Below are 23,390 nucleotides of genomic sequence, written 5' to 3' on the forward strand. Positions count from 1 at the left end.
CTAAAATGAGAATCAGAAAACATTATCTGCAAACAATAAATGCTTTACAAAAGAAATAATCATATCCGTAATTCTAAAAAATATTCATAGAATTATAGAATGATATAATCATATAAATTCAGCCTCATCTAGAGTCTGCAGGCTAAAAGAGTAAAGAAAGAATAAAACTGAGTCTTTGAAAGGTTTTTAGTTGTAAGTATACACATTAAGTTTATTCATGAAAAGGACTATAGATGCAACTTAGGAGACCAAGACTCTAGTCTACCTGTGCCATTAACTGTGAGCTCTTAATCAAATCACTTAGTCTTTCCAAGGCCTTAGTTTCCTTGCAGTAAAATTCATAACTTTTCTTTTTGTTAAGGAAATTTTTATGATTAACAGTAACAGCTTTTTCTTCCACAGTCACACCATCAAGATTCACACCTTTGGTCATAGCAGACCAGATTATGAAAGTCCTGTGATGCCACTGGGTCATTTACCTCAACTAGAAAATAATTCATTGGAGCCTTAACTTATGATTGATTATTAAAGCAATCCTAACAAGGATTGAACTTTTTAAATGCACCCCTTGCTGCAGTATTTAACACTAAACAGCTCCTGGCAAATGAGCTACTGAGAGTGTTTGTAGGAATAAGGATATTTTGCAACATCACTTTTAGGAAAAAGTAATTATGATCCATTTTCACAGAGGCTGAAGTACTAAGCCCTAGTATAAGGTACTGGTTGAATACCTTCACTTTTTCCAAAGAGATCATCATTGGGAAACCAAAGATAAAATGTTCATAGATACAACAGAGAGAAGCACAACCTCTTCTCAAAAGTACTCAAGATCACATTGTTTCATTACATTAGTACCCCCATTTTTAGACTTCTGGTGTTGCTATGATTAGCCAGCATCCTACTATTTAACTATTCCCGTAAGTCCTAGATTTTGGAATGTCTAAGGTGTTGTTAGTGAACATATTCAGTAAAGAGTTTTTACATGTTATTAAAACAACAAAACCCCCTAGATTTAAACCCTGGCTATGCCAGTCCATAGCTGTGTGAAACTTAACCTGCTCAAACCTCAGATTTCTGAGGCTGTTTTTTTCTATTAAACTGACAGGAGGTAAGTAGAGTATCACTGGAAACACAGAGAACTATTTTTAAGACAAGCAACCTAACACAATGACTAACAGTAAGAACTCAATACATGACAATTACCCTGTCTTTCCCTTTTTAAAATTTAAGATGGGTATACTATATTTTATTTTTTTAACTCTAAAATATTAAATTGAATTATATATGTATATATGTATATATATATATTTTTTTTTTTGAATTGACTTTTTACAGAGAGGAAGAGAGAGGGATAGAGAGTTAGAAACATCAGTGAGAGAGAAACATCGATCAGCTGCCTCCTGCACACCCCCTATTGGGGATGTGCCCACAACCAAGGTACATGCACTCCTACTATGTAAAGACATTTGTTTTAAAAGACTTGTTTTAATTTGTAACATTGGAGGGACATGAGTATCATCAGTCTTACTTCAGTTTCTCCACCCAAGAGGTTATTTTTAAATTTAGTAGTAAAATAGCTCTATATGAACTGTGGTGTTTCTAGGCTTCAAAGAACCAGAAAACCCAATTCAAAGTAGCTGAAAAGGGGGGTGGGGGGTGGGAGAGGTTACTTATTATCTAATATAACAAAAGGTCCAAAGGTAGGACAGCTCCAGAATTAGTTATTTTATCAGTTGAACAAAGTCATCAAGAAATCAGTTTCTTTCTACATCCACATTATTCCCCTTTCTGGGGTGCTAACTTTGTGCTATTCACTTCAACCATATATATGTGTATTTGTCCTAAACAAGAAGCAATGTGATCATTTACTTAACAGTAACTTTTTTAGCAGCCACTAATAGCTGTTATGTTCTAGACTAGCAGTTCTCAACCTGTGGGTCGTGAACAATGAAAATACATCCTGAAGCCCTAACTGGTTTGGCTCAGTGGATAGAGCGTTGGCCTGCGGACTAAAAGGTCCCAGGTTCGATTCCGGTCAAGGACATGTACCTTGGTTGCGGGCACATCCCCAGTGGGAGATGTGCAGGAGGCAGCTGAACGATGTTTCTCTCTCATCGATGTTTCTAACTCTCTATCCCTCTCCCTTCCTCTCCATAAAAAAATCAATAAAATATATATTTAAAAAAAGAAAGAAAATACATCCTGCATATCAGATATTTACATTATGATTCATAACAGTAGCAAAATTACAGTTATGAAGTAGCAACGAAAATAATTTAATGGTTGGTGGTCACCACAACATGAGGAACTATATTAAAGGGTCACGGCATTAGGAAGGTTGAGAACCACTGTTCTAGACACTGAAAACAGGACTGTGTACAAGAGTACACAAAACAAAGTCCCCATCCTCAACTTACATCCTAGTAACATATGTCAGGTGGTGACATCTGATTTAAGGAAAAATAAAATAGGGTAAGGTGAATCAAGTAAGAGAATGAGAGAAAGTTATTTTAGATATGGAAGTCTGGAAAGCTTCTTTCTCCAATATTTGAGGAGATAGCAAAAGGATATTTGGAACTGAGCTATACAAAGTCTAGGGGAAGAACACTGCAGGTAGAGGAAATAGTGTGTGCCAAGGCCTAAAGATAGAGGATGGAGTAGTTTTGGAGTATATGAGAAAAAGCAAGAAAGCCAGTGAGGCCCAGCCGGTGTGGCTCAGTAGTTGAGCATTAACCCATGAACAAAGAGGTCACTGGTTCGATTCCCCGTGAGGCATATGCCTGGGTTGCAGGCTCGATCCCCAGTAGGGGGACATGCAGGAAGCAGTCGATTGATGTTTCTCTCATTGATGTTTCTATCTCTCTATTTCTCTCCCTAAAAATCAAGAAAAAAATATATTAAAAAAACAAAGATAAAAATGAAAGTGTGTGGGAATAGAATTGAGGGGTTAGAATGATAAGAGATGGGGATAAGGGTTGGGGAGGGGGCACTAGCTAGTCAAGTAAGGCCTCATAAATCAGTAGAATGAATGGTTTATATTAGAACCCACTGTAGGGTTCTAAGCAAAGGAATGTCATGATCTGATATATAATCTGATATACATTTAAAAGACTATTGCAATAATCCACAAAATAATAGAGCATAGGACCTGGGTGGTGATGGCTTGTAAAAACAGAAAAGCAGTAAGAAGTGAGGTGTTTTTTTATTATTATTAAGGTAGAGCTGACAACTTGCTAATGAATTGGATGTGAGCGAAGGAGAAGTCAGGTTTGGGGCCTGAGCTAGTATAAGAAAACTAGAGGCCCGATGCATGAAATTCATGCAAGAGGCTTGGCCCTTGCAGCACCGGCCTCATCCAGAAGGTTGTCGGAAGGTTGTTAGGCTGTCTGTTCTAATTAGCATATCATACTTTTATTATTATAGATTATTATAGATGAGAGACCCCTGGCCTGTGTTTCTAAATGGTTAGAGCGTCAGCCCGCAGACTGAAGGGTCTCAGGTTCAATTCTCAATCAAGAGCATGTACCTGGGCTGCAGGTTCAATTCCCAGCCCCAGTTGGGGTGCATGTGGGAGGCAACCAATCGATATGTCTCTCTCACATCAATGTTTCTCTCTCTCTGACTCTCTCTCGCCCTTCCACTCTCTCTAAATAATGGAGAAAATGTCCTCTGGTGAGTATAACAAAAACAAACAAACAAACAAATAAAAAACCCAGTAAAATGGTCAATTTCATGTTATGTATATTTTATCACAATTTTTTAAAAATGGTGTCACCTTAGTTCAAAGGAGGACAACACCCAACTCTGAATTCTTAGCAGTCACTGAATTCTTTGCCACCACACACTTGCAGTTAAAACATAAAAATCAAGTTTTATTTAAGAATGTTACTTGATAAAGTAGCAAAAATTATTAATTTATTAAACTTCAACCCTTTGAGTAAAAAAAGGAGGAAAGGAAGTTGTTCTTGAAAGACTATAGTTTCATTAAAACATAATTATCGTACCAATGTCATTTCAGTGTTTGATTGATGCTGAAATCCATACCTTTCCACCAAATAAACTTTAGATGAAGCAAACATATTCTGAATCAGAATGATGTTTTAAAGCAGTGATGGCGAACCTATGACACGCGTGTCAGAGGTGACACGCAAACTCATTTTTTTGGTTGATTTTTCTTTGTTAAATGGCATTTAAATATATAAAATAAATATCAAAAATATACATCTTTGTTTTACTATGGTTGCAAATATCAAAAAATTTCTATATGTGACACGGCACCAGAGTTAAGTTAGGGTTTTTCAAAATGCTGACACGCCGAGCTCAAAAGGTTCGCCATCACTCTCGTAGGCCCAGATTCCCAACTCTAGACTTCTCAAATTCATGGTGCTTCAGGAATTTGACCATCTCAAGATTTATTTGTTCCGTGTTCCTTTAGCCACCAGGGGGCCCCATGCAAGCATGCAAGTAATCTGGACAGCAGAGGTTGCCTATGTATGATTTTACACAATAAAGCAGGGGTTGGCAAAATACAGCTCACAGGCCAAACCTCACTTATTACCTGTTATTCTTACACAATTAAGGATGGTTTCAAATAGTTGAAAAAAGATTAATACTGTTCCATGACACAAAATGATATGAAATTCAAATTCTGGTGTCCGCAAATAAAGTTTTATTGGAACATCGCCATGTTAATTTGTTTATGTATGGTCTTCAGTTACTTTCACACAAGTATAGAGTTGAGTAACTGTGGGAGATACTGCTTACCACTACTACCTGGAATACAAACAAATTGTAGTGACACAGTTCTAACTTCACAGCACATTAAAAGGGCCAAATAGAATTTATCCCAGGAATGAGAGGGTGGTTCAATATATAAAAATTATCACATTACTAGAAAGAAGGGGGAAAACACATGATCATATGAATTGACACAGAAAATATATCTGACAGAACTCAACACTCTTTCGTGATTGAACAAAACAAAACAAAAAAAACCTCAGTATGCTAGGAACAGAAAGGAACTTCCTTAAAATTATCAATGGCATTTATGAAAAACCCACAGCTAACATCATACTTAATGGTGAAAAACTGAAAGCTTTCCCCAGGAGTGGTAGGCAAACTGCGGCTCGCGAGCCACATGCGGCTCTTTGGCCCCTTGAGTGTGGCTCTTCCACAAAATACCAACTTCTACACATGGGCCACGAAGTTTCAATCACACAAGTGGTACATGCACACCCGCATGTGGTATTTTGTGAAAGAGCCACACTCAAGGGGCCAAAGAGCCGCAGTTTGCCGACCACTGCCCTAAGATAAAGAAGAAGAAGATGGCAGCTTTCACCAATGTTATTCAACATTGTACTAGAAAGTCCTAGCAAGAACAATTAGACAATAAGAAATAAAAGACATCCAAATTGTTAAGGAAGAAATAAGTAAAACTATTTCTATTTGCAGATACATGACTCTATATATAGAAAGTCTCATGTAATCCATAAAACACAACCAAAACTGATAAATACATTCAGGAAAGTTGCAGGGTAGAAGATAAAACATAAAATTCAGTTGTGCTTTTACACATCAACAATGAACAATCCAAAAAGGAAATTAAGAAAATAATTCTATTTACAATAGCCTCCACAAGAATACAATACTTAGGAATAAATTTAACCAAGGAAGTAAAAAGCTTGTATACTAAAAACTACAAAATATTGCTGAAAGAAATTAAAGACCTAAATAAATGATAAGATTTCTCTTGTTCATGGGTTGGAAGTCTTAATATTGTAAACACTGCAATATTCCACAAAGCAGAGTCAATGCAATCCCTATTAATTTCTATGGGTTTTTCTGCAGAAATGGAAAGACCAACCCACAAATTTATATGGAACTGAAAGGGGCCCAAAACAGCTAAAATAATATTGAAAACAACAACAACAAAGAAAGACAACTCGCATTTCACAATTCAAAACTTACTACAAAGCTATAGTAATCAAAACAGTGTTGTGTTGGCATATAATGACTGATATATAGACTAATGGAACAGAACTGAGAGTCCAGAAATAAACTCAAAACATCTATGGCCAACTATTTTTTACAAGGGTGCTAAGACAATTCAATGGGGAAAGAACAGTCCCTTCAACAAACAATGCTGGGACAACTGAATAACAACATACAAAAGAATGAAGTTGAACCTGTCCATCTCATACCTTATATAAAAATTATCCCAAAATAGACCAATGAGCTATATATAAGAGCTAAAATCATGAAACTCTTAGAAGAAAATACTAGTATAGGTATGTATCTTCATGACCTCAGATTTGGCCATGGGTTTCTTAGATTTGATACTAGAAGTAAGAGCAACAGAAGAAAAACTAGATAAAATGGACTTCATAAAAATTAAAAACGTTTGTGCATTAAAGGTACTATCAAGAAAGTGAAGACAGACAACAGTGTGGTGATTGTGGGGGATGGAGTGGGTGGAGCAGGGTATCTATCTATCTATCTATCTATCTATCTATCTATCTATCTATCTATCTATGTGTGTGTGTGTCACACACACACACACACACACACACACACATACATACATACATATCCTATATAATGAAGATGTAATATGCAAATGGTTGTTATGCTGTGACACCTAACAACCAACCGAGTAATGACCAAATCACGGATCAGCAGAAGGGTGGGGCAGCAAGCTACAAGCAGGCGGCGGAGAGCTACAGGAGGGGGCAGGGCAGCAAGTTATGGGAGGGGGCAGAGGGAAATACAGGAGGGCGGAGAGCTACAGGAGGGGGCAGCGAGCTACTGGCTAAGTGGGCAGCGGAGAGCTACAGGAGGGGGCAGGGCAGAAAGCTATGAGGGGCAGGGGGAGCTACAGGAGGGCAGGGCAGCAGGCAGAGAGCTACTGGAGGGCGGGAGCGAGCTACTGGTGCATGGATTCGTGCGCAGGGCTACTAGTATATAATAAAGAGCTAATATGCTAATTAGACCAAACAGCAGAACAACCATCTGGGCATCCTTCCAGACGACCGTCCATACAACCTTCCAGACAAAGCCGGGGCTGCAAGGGCCAGCTGAGGCTGCGAGAGGCTGCGAAAGGTTGTAAGGGCTGGCTGAGGCTGCGAGGGGCTGCGAGGGCTGAGCCTTTGAACAAATTTTGTGCATTGGGCCTCTAGTCCTATCTAATAAAAGAGAAAAATGGTAATTGGCGTACGACGATACCCTTTTCATTGGCTAATCAGGGCTATATGCAAATTAACCGCCAACTAAGATTGGCAGTTAACTGCCAACAAGATGGTGGTTAATTTGCATATGTAGGCACAATGCAGGGAGGCAAAAGGGAAAGCAGGAAGAAGCCCCCTTGCACTGACAGTGATCGGAAACCCAGGGGGGAGCTAAGAGCTGGGGGGCAGGGCAAAGGCAGCCCCAGGGCTGCCTTTGCCCTGCCCCCCAGCCATGATCGGAGAATCAGGTGCCTTTGCCGCCCTGGCCAGTGATAGCAGGAAGTAGGGGTGGAGCCAGCGATGGAGGCTGGACACGGTCGAAGCTGGCAGTCCCGGGAGCTAGGGGTCCCTTGCCTGGGCCTAAAGCGAAGCCCACGATCGCGGGGCCGCTGCAGCTGCGGGTCCCCGCTGCCCGGGCCGGACGCCTCAGCCAGAGGCATTAGGCCTGGGCAGGGGCGGAGCCTGCAACCGCGGGGAGCTGGGGGTCCCCTGCCCAGGCCTGACACCTCTGCCGGAGGCCTCAGGCCTGGTCAAGGGGCCGATCCGGTGATTGGTGATCGGAGGGTGATGCGGGTCAACTCCTCTGGCCGAGGCATCAGGCCTGGGTGGGGGGCGGAGCTGGGGATTGGGGGGATATGATGGTCCCCTTGCCCAGGCCTGAAGCCTGGGTCAGAGGCGTCAGGCTTGGGCGGGGGGTGGAGCAAGCGATCAGAGGGAGATGGGGGTCCCCTGCCCAGGCATGATTCCTGGGCCAGAGGCCTCAGGTCTGGGCGGGGGCCAGAGCCAGTGATCAGGGGGAGATGGGGGTCCCCTGTCCAAGCCTGACACCTCTGGCGGAGGCGTCAGGCCTGGGCAAGGAGCCGATCAGGCGATCGGAGGGTGATGGGGGTCTACGCCTCTGGCCGAGGCATCAGGCCTGGGCTGGGGGCAGAACCAGCGATGGGGGGAAATGAGGGTCCCCTGCCCAGGCCTGACGCCTCTGTCAGATGCGTCAGGCCTGGGCAAGGGGCCGATCCTGCAATTGGAGGGTGATGGGGGTCAACGCCTGAGGGCTCCCAGTATGTGAGAGGGGGCAGGCTGGGCTGAGGGACACTCCCCCCCCACACACACACACCCAGTGCACGAATTTCGTGCACCGGGCCCCTAGTACATATATAAAAGGCTAATATGCTAAGTGTCCAACTGGTTGCTATGACACACACTGACCACCAGGGGGAAGACGCTCAACACAGGAGCTGCTGTGATGTAAACTGCCTGTTTACAGAGAAACAGCATCACGGACCTGGCGCCCACAAAGCAACACTCGGCTTCCCCCAAGTGGGACACAGGCCCCGCCACCACCCCAGAGTGACAGCCCACCAAATCACAGCCAACGCTGCCAAGACCCCCATGGCGCCATTGCGGTCCACAGCCCAGCCCAGCCTGAAAACAGTCACTGTGGGCACCAGGTAATGACATCATGTAGCAACGCCCAGTTTTCTCTCCCTAGTGACGACTAGCCTCCCTGGAGTTTCTTCAGCCCAGGAACACAACTTGCTTTACAGGCCAGGGGGAAACATTTTATACTTTAACCAAATGTCTGTGATGCATTTTCCCATGCCTCATCTCATTTGATCCTCACAGAAATCCTGGAGTAGGTAGAAAGGAGACTTGGTGGAATCCTATTTTCTTTTCATTAGCCGGAAAATGGAGATTTAGAAAGCTTAGAAACTTGACCCGACTGAAAAGAAGAAAGAAATGGTGGACCTTGAAAATGACTTCAGGTTTTCTCATTATGCAGAATATAATCAAACACTACTGTAGTTAAATATTTTACCCTTTGTTTTCCCTGCGTGATCTACAATAAAAATGGTGATGGAGGAGACTTGATTTGGGGTGGTAAACACACAATACTATGTACAGATGATGTGTTATAGAATTGTGCACCTGAAACCTGTATATTTTTGTTAACCAGTGTCACCCCAATAAATTCAATGTAAAAAAAGGAAAGTGAAGACAACCCAAAAAATGGGAGAAAATATTTGCAAGTCACATATCTAATATATAATTACCACCTAATATATAAGGAACTCTTACAGTTCAACAACAAAAAGATAATCCAATTTAAAAAATGGGAAAAGGACTTAAAATAGACATTTTTCCAAAGATACATGAATTGGGAACAGCATATGAAGTGACGTTCAACGTCACTGGTTGGTCATTAAGGAAATGCAAATCAAACCACAAAGAGACATCATTTCATACCCACTAGGACGGCTTTAATTTAAAACACACACACACAGAAAATAAGAGTTGGTGAGGATGTGGAGAAATAGCAACCCTTATACATTAGTGGTGACAAAGTAAAATGGTGCAGCAAAAATAGTTTGACAGTGCCTCAAAAAATTAAACATATAATTAGCACAGGACCCAGCAATTCCACCTCTACTAGTACATATACACCCAAGAGAATGCAGATATGTCTTCACAGAAAACTACTAAAATGTTTATAGCAACATTATCCATAATAGCCAAAAGGTAGAAACAACCTAAATGTTCATCAATAAATGGGCGGGGAAGCAAATTTTGGTGCATATATACAATATGGACAAATGCTGCAACCTGGTGAACCTGGAAAACACCATGCTAAGGGAAAGAAGCCAGACAAAAAAGGTCACATATTGTATGATGCCTTTTGCCTTTTATATGATGTATCTAAACAGTCAAAAATCATAGAGACAGAAAGCAGACTAGAAGTCATCAGAGGACAGGGGGTAGAGTGGGAAGGAGTAGTGATAACTGATAACTTAATGGCGATGGGTGGGGTCTTCTTGGTTTTGTTTTGTTTTTTTAATTAAATCTTTATTGTTCAGATTATTACATTTGTTCCTCTTTCCCCCCCCATAACTCCCCTCCTCCCAGTTCCCGCCCCACCCTCCGCCCTCACTCCCCACCCACTGTCCTCATCCATAGGTGCATGATTTTTGTCCAGTCTCTTCCCGCATCTCCCACACCCCTTTCCCCCCCAAGAATAGTCAGTCCATTCCCTTTCTATGTCCCTGATTCTATTATGATCACCAGATTATTTATTCACTTGATTCTTAGATTCACTTGTTGATAGATGCGTATTTGTTGTTCATAATTTGTATCTTTACCTTTTTCTTCTTCTTCCTCTTCTTAAAGGATACCTTTCAGCATTTCATATAATACTGGTTTGGTGGTGATGAACTCCTTTAGCTTTTCCTTATCTGTGAAGCTCTTTATCTGACCTTCAGTTCTGAATGATAGCTTTGCTGGATAAAGTAATCTTGGTTGTAGGTTCTTGGTATTCATCACTTTGAATATTTCTTGCCATTCCCTGCTGGCCTGCAAAGTTTCTGTTGAGAAATCAGCTGACAGTCGTATGGGTATTCCCTTGTAGGTAACTGAGTTTCTTTCTCTTGCTGCTTTTAAGATTCTCTCTTTGTCTTTTGCTCTTGGCATTTTAATTATGATGTGTCTTGGTGTGGTCCTCTTTGGAATCCTTTTGTTTGGGGTTCTCTGCGCTTCCTGGACCTGTAAGTCCATTTCTTTCACCAGATGGGGGAAGTTTTCTGTCATTATTTCTTCAAATAAGTTTTCAATATCTTGCTCTCTCTCATCTTCTGGCACCCCTATAATTCTGATGTTGGTACGCTTGAAGCTGTCCCAGAGGCTCCTTACACTCTCTTCGTATTTTCGGATTCTTTTTTCATTTTGCTTTTCTGGTTGGGTGTTTTTTGCTTCTTTGCATTTCAAATCTTTGCCTTGATTCTTGCGCTCCTCTGGTCTGCTGTTGGGAGTCTGTATAGTATTCGTTATTTCAGTCCGTGTATGCTTAATTTCTAGTTGGTTCTTTATCATAACATCGAGGGTCTCATTAGATTTCTTGAGGATCTCACTACATTTATCGGCGGCTTCTAGACAGTTCTTAAGAGACCTTAAAAGTGTGGTTCTGAACTCAATATCCTCCATTGACAGTTTTGTCCTGTTTCTTTTTCTCCACATTTTTTATGCTTTCTTGGTGCACCCCCTAGTGGTCTTTGTGTGCAGTCTTGTTGTAGTTAAGCCTTGATTGTTGTCGGCAATACCGGGGGTGATTTGACCTCCAGGCTAACTGGCTATGAGAGTCCGCTGTGTCTGCAGTGGGAGAGCTTCTGTGCTGGATCTCTAGGGCGGTGCTAATCTAGCATTTGCCTGAGGCTATCTGGCAAATGGCTCTGCGCAGGGCTTGGGCGGGGCGGGTCCCGGGGATCTACAGGGCCAGAGCCAGCAGTATTTTTATTGATTTTAGAAAAGCGGGGGGGAGAGAGTAAGAGAGAGAGAGAGAGAGAGAGAGAGAGAGAGAGAGAAACATTAACCCTTTGCAGTCGTTTGTCTACCCTCAGCAACCAAAGCTTTTTTACCGTTCCGGTCGTATGTCTGCTCTCAGCCACCACAGCAAGGAACCGTACAAATCTTAACTCTATTCATTCCTGTATCAGTTCATAATTTCTCCGAAAGCTCTTAAGTGTCTAAGCGACCTTGTCACGAACCAAAACACTGTCCCGACAAATCAGAGATATCGAAACTCAATATAAACAAACGCGGTCGTTCCATACTCGCCATGCAAAACACAGTGGCGAGTCAGTCACCTTTTGAGAGTGAAGAAATCGACAAGCTTCGGAGATACTTCGCAAAATTTCAAATAAAGCTTTACAGATTACATTTAACTGTAATTAGGCATTCTCGCTTGTTAAGATATTTCAAAATAATACTCCAAAATGGCAAAAAGAAAGTTACCGAAAGAAGTGTACTGCAAATCTGAAAGTAACGATGAAGAGTTTTATTTTGGCACCTTGAATACTGACTCTGACGTAGTGATTCTACTAGTAGTGACGTAGTTCCAAAAAAGAATTAATAAATCTTGTTTATCCTTCATAATCTTGCATGTTATGTATCACTGCTCTTTCAATGGAAATTAATTCCGACCAGTGTGACACCCATGTCCAAATTTAATACGACCGCAAAGGGTTAATTATGAGAGATAATCACTGACTGTCTGCCTCCTCCTCCATGCCCCCAACCGGGGATTGAGCCTGCAACCCTGGCATGTACCCTGACCCAGAATTAAACTAGTGATCTCTTGGTTCCTAGGTCAACCACTGACCAACACTGACGGGCTTAATTGTATACTTTTAAGTGGTTAATTGTATGTTAGGTAATTTTCACCTCAACAAATAACAAAAACAAATTGAAAGACCTTCCACCAGTGAACTGAAGACACACACTTGCCATTCCCAACTGAAACTCCACTAAATGATAGTAAAAGGATTTTTTAAAGAGTGTAAAGTCACAAAAACAAAAAGGACAGGAGGTGAAACCGTGGCAACAATTTTAGAAGCTGGAATGCAGTACTCATGGTAACTGATTTAGCACCTGAAAAAGCTAAAACTTAAGCCAGCAATGAAAAGAAAACTGATTTCCAACAAAAACCACTCAACATTCAGGAAATGTGCTACCATCAAGTAAATACTTTTGGAAGTAGAGGTGAAGACAAACCTGAAAACAAGATTGGCACAAAGCTTGTTCGAGGGCTGCAGTTAGCAAGTGCCGCTTATGACTAAAGAACTGTCATTAATATTTTGGTGCCTCACTTTAAAAAATAAGCAGGTAGCCATACATCATCAAATATCTGAGAAAAGCTTCAATATTAAAGACAAGTGAAAAGTGGAGGAAAAAGTCTACGCAGTAAGAGGGAAACCTAAACCTATCCTCAATAACCTGAGAAAAAGAGATACTGTAACCTTGAAATAAGAACATGTGCTTATTTTTTTTAAAAGATAAAATAGGCATGCTCTCCCTTCTGCCTCCTACCCCCTACCCCAACCCCATCTTCTTCCTCCACAGGTGTGCATCTCCTAAACTCCAAGGGCAACCCCCACAAGACTTGCAACCTGGAGAGCAGAGCAGTGGCAGCTTGTCCCTGACTAACTCCCTGAACCTGCCCAAGGCCCCCATTTCTCTGACTTTCCATTAAGCCAAAGCAGCTCCGCTTAGGCTCATTTCTAGAGAGCTGAAGCAGACCCACCTAGGCTCTCTCTCCTGCTGCTTCTTCTGTCCTAAGCCCTTCCTTGTTTCACGGTCCCCAGCTTTAATAAATGTACTCTCAAAAATAAAAATAAATAAAAATAAAAAATAAGCCCTGGCCGTGTGGTGGCTCAATTGGTTGGAGTTTCATCTCATACACCAAAAGGTTTCAGGTTCCATTAGGAGGAAAAAGGAGGTGAAACCATGGCAACAACAAAAGTAAAAGAATTTTTCCAAAGGGTTAAGCAAAGAGACAAATAGGAAATGGAAGAGAATATTAAAATTTTCTAGGAGTCCCAAGTTGAAACTTCCAGTTCCAGAAGAAAACAGAAAATGAAGAGAAAGAAATAAAGCATCACTGAGGACCAGCACAATGAATGAAAACAGATCCATTCTAACATACATCATCATGAAATTTCACAACATAAAGGACAAAGAAAAGAATCTAAAAGACTGGCACTTTCCACAATGGAAAGTCAAAAGAAAATGGTTAAAACTGAAAAACACATAGCAGTAAGAGCACTTTATCTAGAAATCTGAAGGCAAATACCAAAAGAAACTGATAAAAGAAATGAAAGCAACTGCCACGAGGCAGGGGGGCAAGGAAAGTGAGGTAGAGGCAGAGTCAAGGAACTTTTCCACAATAAGCTTTACTGAACACTGATTTTTTATTTTATTTTTTTTATTTTTTTATTTTTTAAATATATTTTATTGATTTTTCACAGAGAGGAAGGGAGAGAGATAGAGAGCTAGAAACATTGATGGGAGAGAAACATCGATCAGCCGCCTCATGCACACCTCCCACTGGGGATGTGCCCGCAACCCAGGTACATGCCCTTGACCAGAATCGAACCTGGGACCCCTCAGTCTGCAGGCCGACGCTCCATCCACTGAGCCAAACCAGTTTCGGCAGAACACTGATTTTTTAAGCAAAGCATGTATAACTTCGATAATACTTGTAATAACTTAAAAAAGAAATAGAACTTTGCAAGAAAAATGAGAGTTAACAAGCCATCAATTGGCAAAATTCAAGACGATTCGCCAAACTTGGAAAGGAAAATTATTAGCACATTAGAAAGGAAATTAGAACAAAAATGATGAGTGATTTTAAAAGAAGGAAAATTAATGTTGAAAATGACATTATATTAACACAGCTAGAGTCAGGGGGAAAATTCACCAAGAAGCAAAAGAAATTGAACTAATTTATCCCCAAATTCATTAAGCAAAGGAAATCCACTTTACTCAAGAACATATTTTAAGCACAGTGTGGCCCTGGCTGGCATGGCTCCGTTGGTTGAGCGTTGTCCCATTCATGGAAGAAAGGTTGTTGGTTCAGTTCCCAGTCAGGGCACATGCCCAGGTTGTAGATTAGGTCCCTAATAGGGGTGCGTGCAGAAGGAAACCCACTGATGTTTCTCTCACATAGATGTTTCTGTCTTTCTTTCCCTCTCTCCCCCCTTTCTTCCTTCCTCTCTCTCTAAAATCAATAAAAACATATTTTAAAAAAACAAAAAACAAGAAGCCCAGGGTGCTAGAATAAATGTGGAATTTCACACAGGTACTCAATTCTACTATATCCTATCAAAGCAGAAAGGAAATCCTTCCTGAGAAGAGTTTTAAAAAATAAATGATTCCACTATTTCTGGATTCTATCATTGCTGAAAAATAATAACAATGAACAGTTGATCAAAGGAATTATCACAACAAAAAGAAAAAAGTGGGAGAATCATTTGACAACCATTTACAGTACATTGCACTACAATGCTTGATTGTAGGAACAAAGTCAACATTAATAAAACAGTATAGAAACAGTGCTGCAATCCAATCACAGCTTAACATCCACGCGCGCATATATATATAATATATATGCATGCCAGCCAGACAACGGCTGCTACTATGGAAGACAAAACTTAGAATGACCATGAGAAGCTGTGGGGGGAAATCCCTTAAAAGCAGAGAGAAAGAAAAGTGGTCTAATTATGATTCCAACACAAATACAGAATGAAACCACACTAAACAAAAATAGATTGTGCATCCTAGTATTTAGGAGGTAGTATAGAATAACCCAACAAGTGGAGGACAGGGAATTAAAGGAGAAAAATAGAACAGAGAACACTTACTTTGGAGTCAAATACATCACTTAGTTTCAAGTTAGTCTGTCTGAGTTTCAATTACCTTATCTGTAAATTGAGGATAATATCTACACTGCAGGGTTGTTGTGAGGATTTTAGATAATCTGTATCAACACCCAGCATCATATCCAGAACAGACATCATATAAATGTTAGATTTATTATATATAACATTAATAAAACAGAAACCTGGGTCTCAACAACATACATATTACTATTGACTATAATTTTTAAGTCAATAGGGTTCTATTACTTAAAAAACAGCATATTATCTATAATAATAAAAGCATAATATGCTAATTAGACCGGATGTCCTTCTGGACGACCTTCCGGATGAAGCCAGGGCTTCAAGGGAAGCCCGGGTCCTGGGTGCCTGCCACGGCTGGAGGGAAGCCTGGGTCCCGGGTGCCAGAGGGAAGCCGGTGCCAGCAGCCGGGGGGGGGGGGGGGCGGGGGGGCCTACTCTTGCACGAATTTCGTGCACTGGGCCTCTAGTCAGATAATAAAAGCATAATATAAAAATTTTTAAAGTAATAAATCACATCAGTAAGTCCTTTACCAAGTGATATGAACACTAATCTTTACAATTTCAATGAGTATACATACAAGATCCATATTTTCTAGAAATTCATGTAATATAGTCCTTCCATTCCTCCCAAATACAACAACCTTTTATTTATTGATTTGTGAGAGAGGGAGAAGAGAGAGACGGAGACAGAGACAGAGACAGACATTGACTTGTTGTTCCCCTTACTTATGCATTCACTAGTTGATTCTTATATGCCTCCGGACCCAAGCCGGGAATCGAACCCTGGGATATTGGGAGGACGCTCTAACCAACTAAGCTAGGGTCAGCACTCTTAGATAGAATTTCTTCTCTTAATCCCTTACTACTCTGCACTTTTCCCCTGGGCTTCAGGCTACTGACAAGGATGACACCTCCCACCTGACTTCTGTCTGCTTTCAATCTCTTAACAGGAGGTTCCCTCCATCCTCATCTCTCTAACATAAGGCTGGTTCCCTTGAGGATGCTGCTTCTCTGGCAGTTATTGTAAGTGACACACCATTTAGCAAGGGATCTTTGATCCTACTTGACAAACATAGCAGAGAGCCACTAATTCCTATACCACCCTCAAAAATATATGTATCTCTACAAATACCTAATTTATCCTTTTCCTTTCTTTCTCATGAAAAAAAAAAAGACCTGTCTTCCATTTAAAGCTAATTTCTCCATCTAAATTCCATTCCCTAGTTTCATCAGTTATCTTCTCTCCCATAGCTTCAACATTCCCCAATCTGTCACTTCCTTTAAAAAGCTGCCCTGAGATCTGAATTCCTCTTTAGGGTCTTCTTTCTCCTCCTTCCTCTAAAACACTGGTTCTCAATGGGGACAATTTTGCTGCTCAGGGATCATTTGACAATGTTTGGAAGTATTATTGGTTGTTACCTCTGCAAGGGTACTTGTTGGAATATAGCAAGTAGGTGCCTGGGATGCTGCTAAACATCCTACAATATACAACTAAGACCCCCAAAACAAAGAATTATCAGTGTGAATTGTCAATACTACCAAAGTTAAGAGACCTTGACCTAAAAACTAAATTTTTAGAAAGAGTAGTGTATTGTCACTATCTCCACTTACTTGCTTTTTTTTTTCCTTTATCACTTTCAAAATTATCTAGCTTCAGGTCTCATCCAGCCTTTAATACAGTCTGCACACCTCTATCAATATTCCTGATGAGGTAGACAATAACCACTCCTTCTTAAACTACTCTACTTGAAAGGCAATACTAAAGATGAAAGCAGAAAATAAAAACCTGTGACTCTTTACAGAAGATTTATTATTAACTGCCAAATATCAGGAACTAAGAGATATCTTTCAACAGGTGACTGTATAAACTAACTTCAGTACATCCATACAGTGGAATACTTTATAGTGATAAAAAGAAACTAGCTAGTAATACATACAATGCCATGGTTGAATGTCTCATCTTTAAATCCATTATGCAAATTGAAAAAAAAAAAAACTAGACACAAAGGAAGAGGGAGTGGGTAACTACAAAGGTGGTCCATGGGAGATTTTTAAGATGATGGAACTGTTCTGTATGGTATTGGGGTAAGGAATACATAACTCTATACATTTACCAAAATCCACACAACTATACATCATAAAGAATGAACGTTAACATATGCAAATTTTAAAAAACCAACCAGAAGTTTGGGGGATTCCAAGATGAAATGCACACAATGTAAAAAGAATGTACCATATTACAAGCATATAACATATCTTCAAAAAGTATGCAGAATATATAAAAAACTCTTACAACTCAACAAAAAGACAAACAACCCAATTTTAAAATGGCACTACTTTTAGAACTTGAATACACATTTCTCCAAAGACAATATACAAATAGCTGGTAAACACATGAAAAGATACCCAACATCATTAGTTATTAGAGAAAAGCAAATCAAAACCATAGTGAGAGACCAAAAATTAGAAATAATAATTATTAGCGAGGGTGTGCAGAAATTGGAACTTTCATACATTGCTAATGGGAAAGTAAAATGGTGTTGCTAGTGTGAAAAAGTCTGGCAGCTCCTCAAAGAATTAAACATGGAATTAACATATAATTCAACAATTCTACTCTTAGGTATATACCCAATAGAAATGAAAACATCTCCACACACAGAAACTTGTACATGAATGTTTATAGCAACACTTACAGTAGTAAGACCTGTATACTGAAAACTACAAAACATTGCTGAGAAATTAAATAATAGTAATATGTAATAAACTAATAAATATATAATAAAATAATAAAGGAAATGGAGAGAGACATTTTATTCATGGATTGGAAGACTTAATACTGATAGCAGTTCTCCCAGAACTGTGCTACAGATTCAATACAATCCCAATCAAAATTCTGATAAGTATTTTTGTAGAAATTGGCAAGCTGATTCTAAAATTTACATAAAAAGTCAAAGGATTTAGAATAGCCAAAACAATTTGATAAAGAACACAATTGAAAAAGTGACACTATTTGATTTCAAGAGTTACTATAAAGGTACAGTAATCATGATACTGTAGTATCAGTAAAGGACACAGAGCTCAAAATAGAACAGAGTCCAAAAGTAAACTCACTCATGTTTAGTCAACTAATTTTTAACAAAGTTGCAAAGACAATGCCGTGGAGAAAGGACAGCTTTTTCAAAGGAGATAGCCTTTTCAATAAACAGGGCTAGAACTGGATACCCGTATGTTAAGAACAATGAACTTGGGGCCTGGCCCGTTAGCTCAGTTGGTTGGAGCATCCTCCCATATACCAAAAACATTGCAGGTTCAGGGCATGTACAGGAGGCAACTGATCCATGTTTCTCTCACATCGATGTCTCTCTCTCTCTCTCCCTTCCTCTCGCTTTGAAAATCAATAGAAACATATCCTCAGATGAGGATTAAAAAACACACAAAAACAATGAACTTGGGTCCATACCTTACATCATACACACACACAAAAAAGTCAAAATAGATCATAGACCTAAATGTACAACTGAAAACTCTAAAACCTCCAAAAGAAAACCTAAAAGAAAATATTTGCGAACTTAATTTAAGCAAAGATTTCTTAGATATAACATCAAAAGTATAATCCATAAAAGAAAAAATTGATAAATCAAATTTCATTAAAACTAAAAACTTCTGTAAAACACACTGTTAATGAAAAGACAAACCATAGAGTGGGAAAAACTCTTTGTAAGGTGTGTATCTGATAAAAGATGTGCCTAAAAATAGTGAAGAATTCTCAACACTTAAGAAAATCCAGTTTTAACAGAGGCAAATACTTCAATGGATACTTGACTAAAAATGATAGATATATGATAAAAACAATGCTTAATAGTATTAGTCATTAGGGAAATATAATTTAAAGCCATAATGAGATACCACTACTCTTCAGAATGACTGAAATAAGAAACAGTGATACCACTAAATGCTGCCTAAGATGCAAAGATACTGGGCAACGTATGCTCTGCTGGTGGGAATGTAAAAGCTTGGCAGTTTCTTACAATACTAAACTCCCATATTGGAGGTTGGGAGGCAACTACTTTTGGGAACTTACAACCAAAGAAATAAAAACATATTCACACAAAAACCTGTACACAAATATTCATAGTAACTTTATTCATAATAGCCAATAATTGGCAATAACCAAATGCCCTTCAATGGGTAAAGATTAAACAAATTGTTTAAACAAAGGTTAAACATAGAACAACACAGACTGATGAACAGGGACAGATCCAAAGACAGAGAAACAGCGATCAGACTATCAATCCCGAGAGGGAAACTAGGGGAGGGTGGGGGTAAGGGGAAGAGATCAACCAAAGGACTTGTATGCGTGCATATACGCCAAACCAATGCATATGGACAACAGGGGGATGAGAACATGAGGGGGGGGGGGGGGCGGGGAGGTTGGGGGTTAATGGGGGGGATGAGGACACACTTGTAATACCTTAACCAATAAAGAAATTAAAGATTAAAAAAAAGGTTAAACAAATACTACTCAGTAATTAAAACTTAATATATGCAACAACTTGTAAGAATTGCTAAGAAATTAGACTAAGTGATAAAATCCAACCTTAAAAGGTTAAATACTATATGACTCAATTTATATAACGTTTTCTTGAAATATAATTATGGAGATGGAGAACAGTCAGTGGTTTCCAGGAATTAGAGACTGGGGAGGGGAGGGAGGGAAGTGGGTGTGACCATAAAGAGGTTAGTGAGATGGAACTTTGTGGTAATGGAATAGTTCTGTATCTTGACTGTGATGATGGTTACACAAATCAACATGTGTGATAAACTGCATAGAAGTACAAACACACACACACAAATGAGTGCATGTAAAATTGATGACATCTGAATAAGTTTGGTGGATTGTACCAATTTTATTTTCCTGGTCCTAATATTATACTATAGTTACACAAGATGAAACTGGAGAAAACAGAGTGAAGGATACCCAGAACCTCCCTTTATATATATATTTTTGTAACTTTCTATGAAACTATAATTATTTCAAAATAAAAAGTTTTAATAGGCAAGACCTGAACAGACACTTCACCAAAAAAGATATACAAGATAGCAAAAAAAAACACATAGAAAGATGCTCAGCAGCATTAGTAATAGGGGAATATAAAATAAAACCATAAGGAAATACCACTACACACCGATTAGAATGCCTAAAATTAAAAGGACTAACCATACCAACTGGTGAGGATGTGGAAATGTTCATTCCACTGCTAGTAGAAACGTAAAATGATACATCCACCTGAGCAAAGTTCAGCAGTTTCTCGAAAAGTTAAACTTATACCTATCATCCAAAGGTAAAGGAAATATGTCCGCACACAGACGAATGCATGAATATTCATAGCAGCTTTATTTGTAATAGGTCAAACCTGGAAACAATCTAAAAGTCCATCAAGAGGTGAACGGGTAAAATAGTTGTGTTATATGCATACAATGGAAATTACTCTCCAATAAAAATGAATAACCTACTGATATGCTCAGTAATGTGGATAAATCTCAAAATAACAATGCCAAGTGGAAGAAGCCAAGCCAAAAAAGAGTATATACTTCATGACTCCATTTATGTGTTTTCTATAGTGACTTCAATGGTTGTCTAGGTAAAGGGGAAAGGTGAGTGTGAGGGAATGATTACAAGGAAACTTTGGGGGTGATAAATATGTTCACTATCCTGAATGCAGTGAAAATTTCATAGATATACATGTGTCAAAACTCATCAAACTGTACACTTTAAATAAGTACAGCTTATTATTGAAGGGGATCAAAATATACCACATCAAAACATACCACTTCGGCATAAGGACTGAGCTGAAGGTATATGAAAAAGAACAGACATAGGAAGAACTCTTTGCCTCTCCCTTGCTGCCTAAAAAAGCAGGGCATAAATTTCTCTTTGTAAAGGGGACATAAATTTCCATTTATAAAGGTGTTCCCTCTCTAGTACCAGGAAAAGGGGAACTTCTCTTATCTGCATAACAAATCTTATAACCCTTATTTATCATATATTTCGCAAGCATCTTGCCACAATTTACAATCTCCAGAAGCCAAAACTCCTCTTTTATTTTGTCTAGTTTCTTCTCCACACTTGATCCCTCTGGTAAAATGATATATAAGCCTCTCAGACTTCTCATAGTACGTGGCACATTTTACTAAACTGAATCATCTTCCCCCTCTCTCTACCTTCAAACTTGTTTCTCTATCTACCACAACTGACCCAAACTAGAAAAATAAAAATAATCCTAGCCTCCTTCCTTTCCTTACTCAATTGATATCAGGTCCTATTGATTTCTTTCTCCTAAATCTGTCTCAGCTTTATTCCCACCTTGCCATCTCTACTACTCTGTCTGCCCTTATCATTTCTCAGGTACATTTGCCCCACCTCCATTCCTGCCTTACACAACCCATTATCCACAGTGTAGCAGAGAGGTCTAAGACAAATCTGACATTCCTGTCCAGCTCAGAATCCTTTGCAGCGGTTCTCAACCTGTGGGTCACGACCCCTTTGGCAGTCGAATGACCCTTTCACAGGGGTCACCTAAGACCATCCTGCATATCAGATATTAACATTACGATTCATAACAGTAGCAATATTACAGTTATGAAGTAGCAACGAAAATAATGTTATGGTTGGGTCACAACATGAGGAACTGTATTTAAAGGGCCAGAAGGTTGAGAACCACTGCTTTAGTTGCTTCTTGCTATCTTTAATCTAAAAGCCCAAAACTCCTCACTACAGCATAATAGGCTCTCCATCTCTAGCCACATCTGATTACTATAGCCTGATCTTCAACCTTTCCAAATTAAAGGACTATGCTCTCTAACTTGTGTCTTCAGCTGTGGTCATCAATGGGCCTGAAATGTACTTGCTACCTATCTACCCAGGAAACACAATATACTGGATTTAGCTCAATTGTAACTTCTTCTCTAACCTCTCAAAGTTAAGCTGTCACTTATGCTCTCAGAGGGCCTTCTCCGTACCTGTATTATTCACATGTCCACTCCAATAAAGTGACACAATAAGTTTTATTAAAAGATTGAATAGTTTAGTGTATTCACTCAGCTAATGGTCCCTTCCCTTTTAAGATCTTATACAATGTTCTTATCTAGTTTCTACTTTCTCTTCCCAGATCATATCCTTCTATTTTATCTTTCAGAGTAACCTTAAAGACAGAGAGTAAAATAACACACTTTCAAAAAACTTTAAAAATACTTTATTATCTCTATTTTGAAAAGTCAGGATTGGCTTAATTAGATGACTCTGTCTTTATGCTTCCGGATATTTGCTTGACTATCTGATTCCACTTGAACCACAAGGAACACAGAAATCTACTAGCCATACTTCATTCTCTGCACTTACATAAGCTCCCATGTCCACCCCCAAGAACTATGACAACGTAAGAGAAAAAGCCAATATCAGAAAAAGTAATTACATAGTAAAAGCCAAGGCCAGAAAAAGTAATTGCATAGTAAAAATCGTGTTTATATTTTAAAGTTCCTCAATTGCTAGCATACTATGAATAGTAAGTGCAGAAGATTATTTTGGTTGACTTCAACCCCCACTTCGGCATCTATTTTCTCCTCCCTCCCAACAGATTTTCTTCCATATATCTACTCCACTTCCATGCAGCCATGTGCTTCAGGAGAAGCCAACCACATCCTCCGGCCAAGGGATGGGCCTGGCTGGCTAAGAATAATTCCATCAGTCTTTACCAGAGACTAATTTAGGAAAAGAAAAGTAACCCAATTTTGGTCAATGAATGAGAGGTTAAGTTTGCTGTAGGTTTCTGGAAAAGTCCTTCCTCACTTTTAAAGAATAGAGCCATGTGAAGTCAGTGTATCTCTTTCCCTTCCCCAACCAAATGTAACTAATTGCAAATGTTTAAACTAGAAAATTTAAAGAA

At 39.4% G+C, this 23,390-nt stretch overlaps 1 protein-coding gene across 6 annotated transcripts in view; it reads right to left on the bottom strand.

Annotated features, from left to right (window-relative positions):
- NFATC3 (nuclear factor of activated T cells 3) overlaps positions 1–23,390 on the bottom strand; it is a 100,230-nt gene that overhangs the window by 62,471 nt on the left and 14,369 nt on the right. The window lies entirely within an intron of this gene.

The sequence above is a fragment of the Myotis daubentonii genome, chromosome 15 (genome assembly GCF_963259705.1).
Source record: "Myotis daubentonii chromosome 15, mMyoDau2.1, whole genome shotgun sequence".
In the NCBI taxonomy this organism is placed as follows: domain Eukaryota; kingdom Metazoa; phylum Chordata; class Mammalia; order Chiroptera; family Vespertilionidae; genus Myotis; species Myotis daubentonii.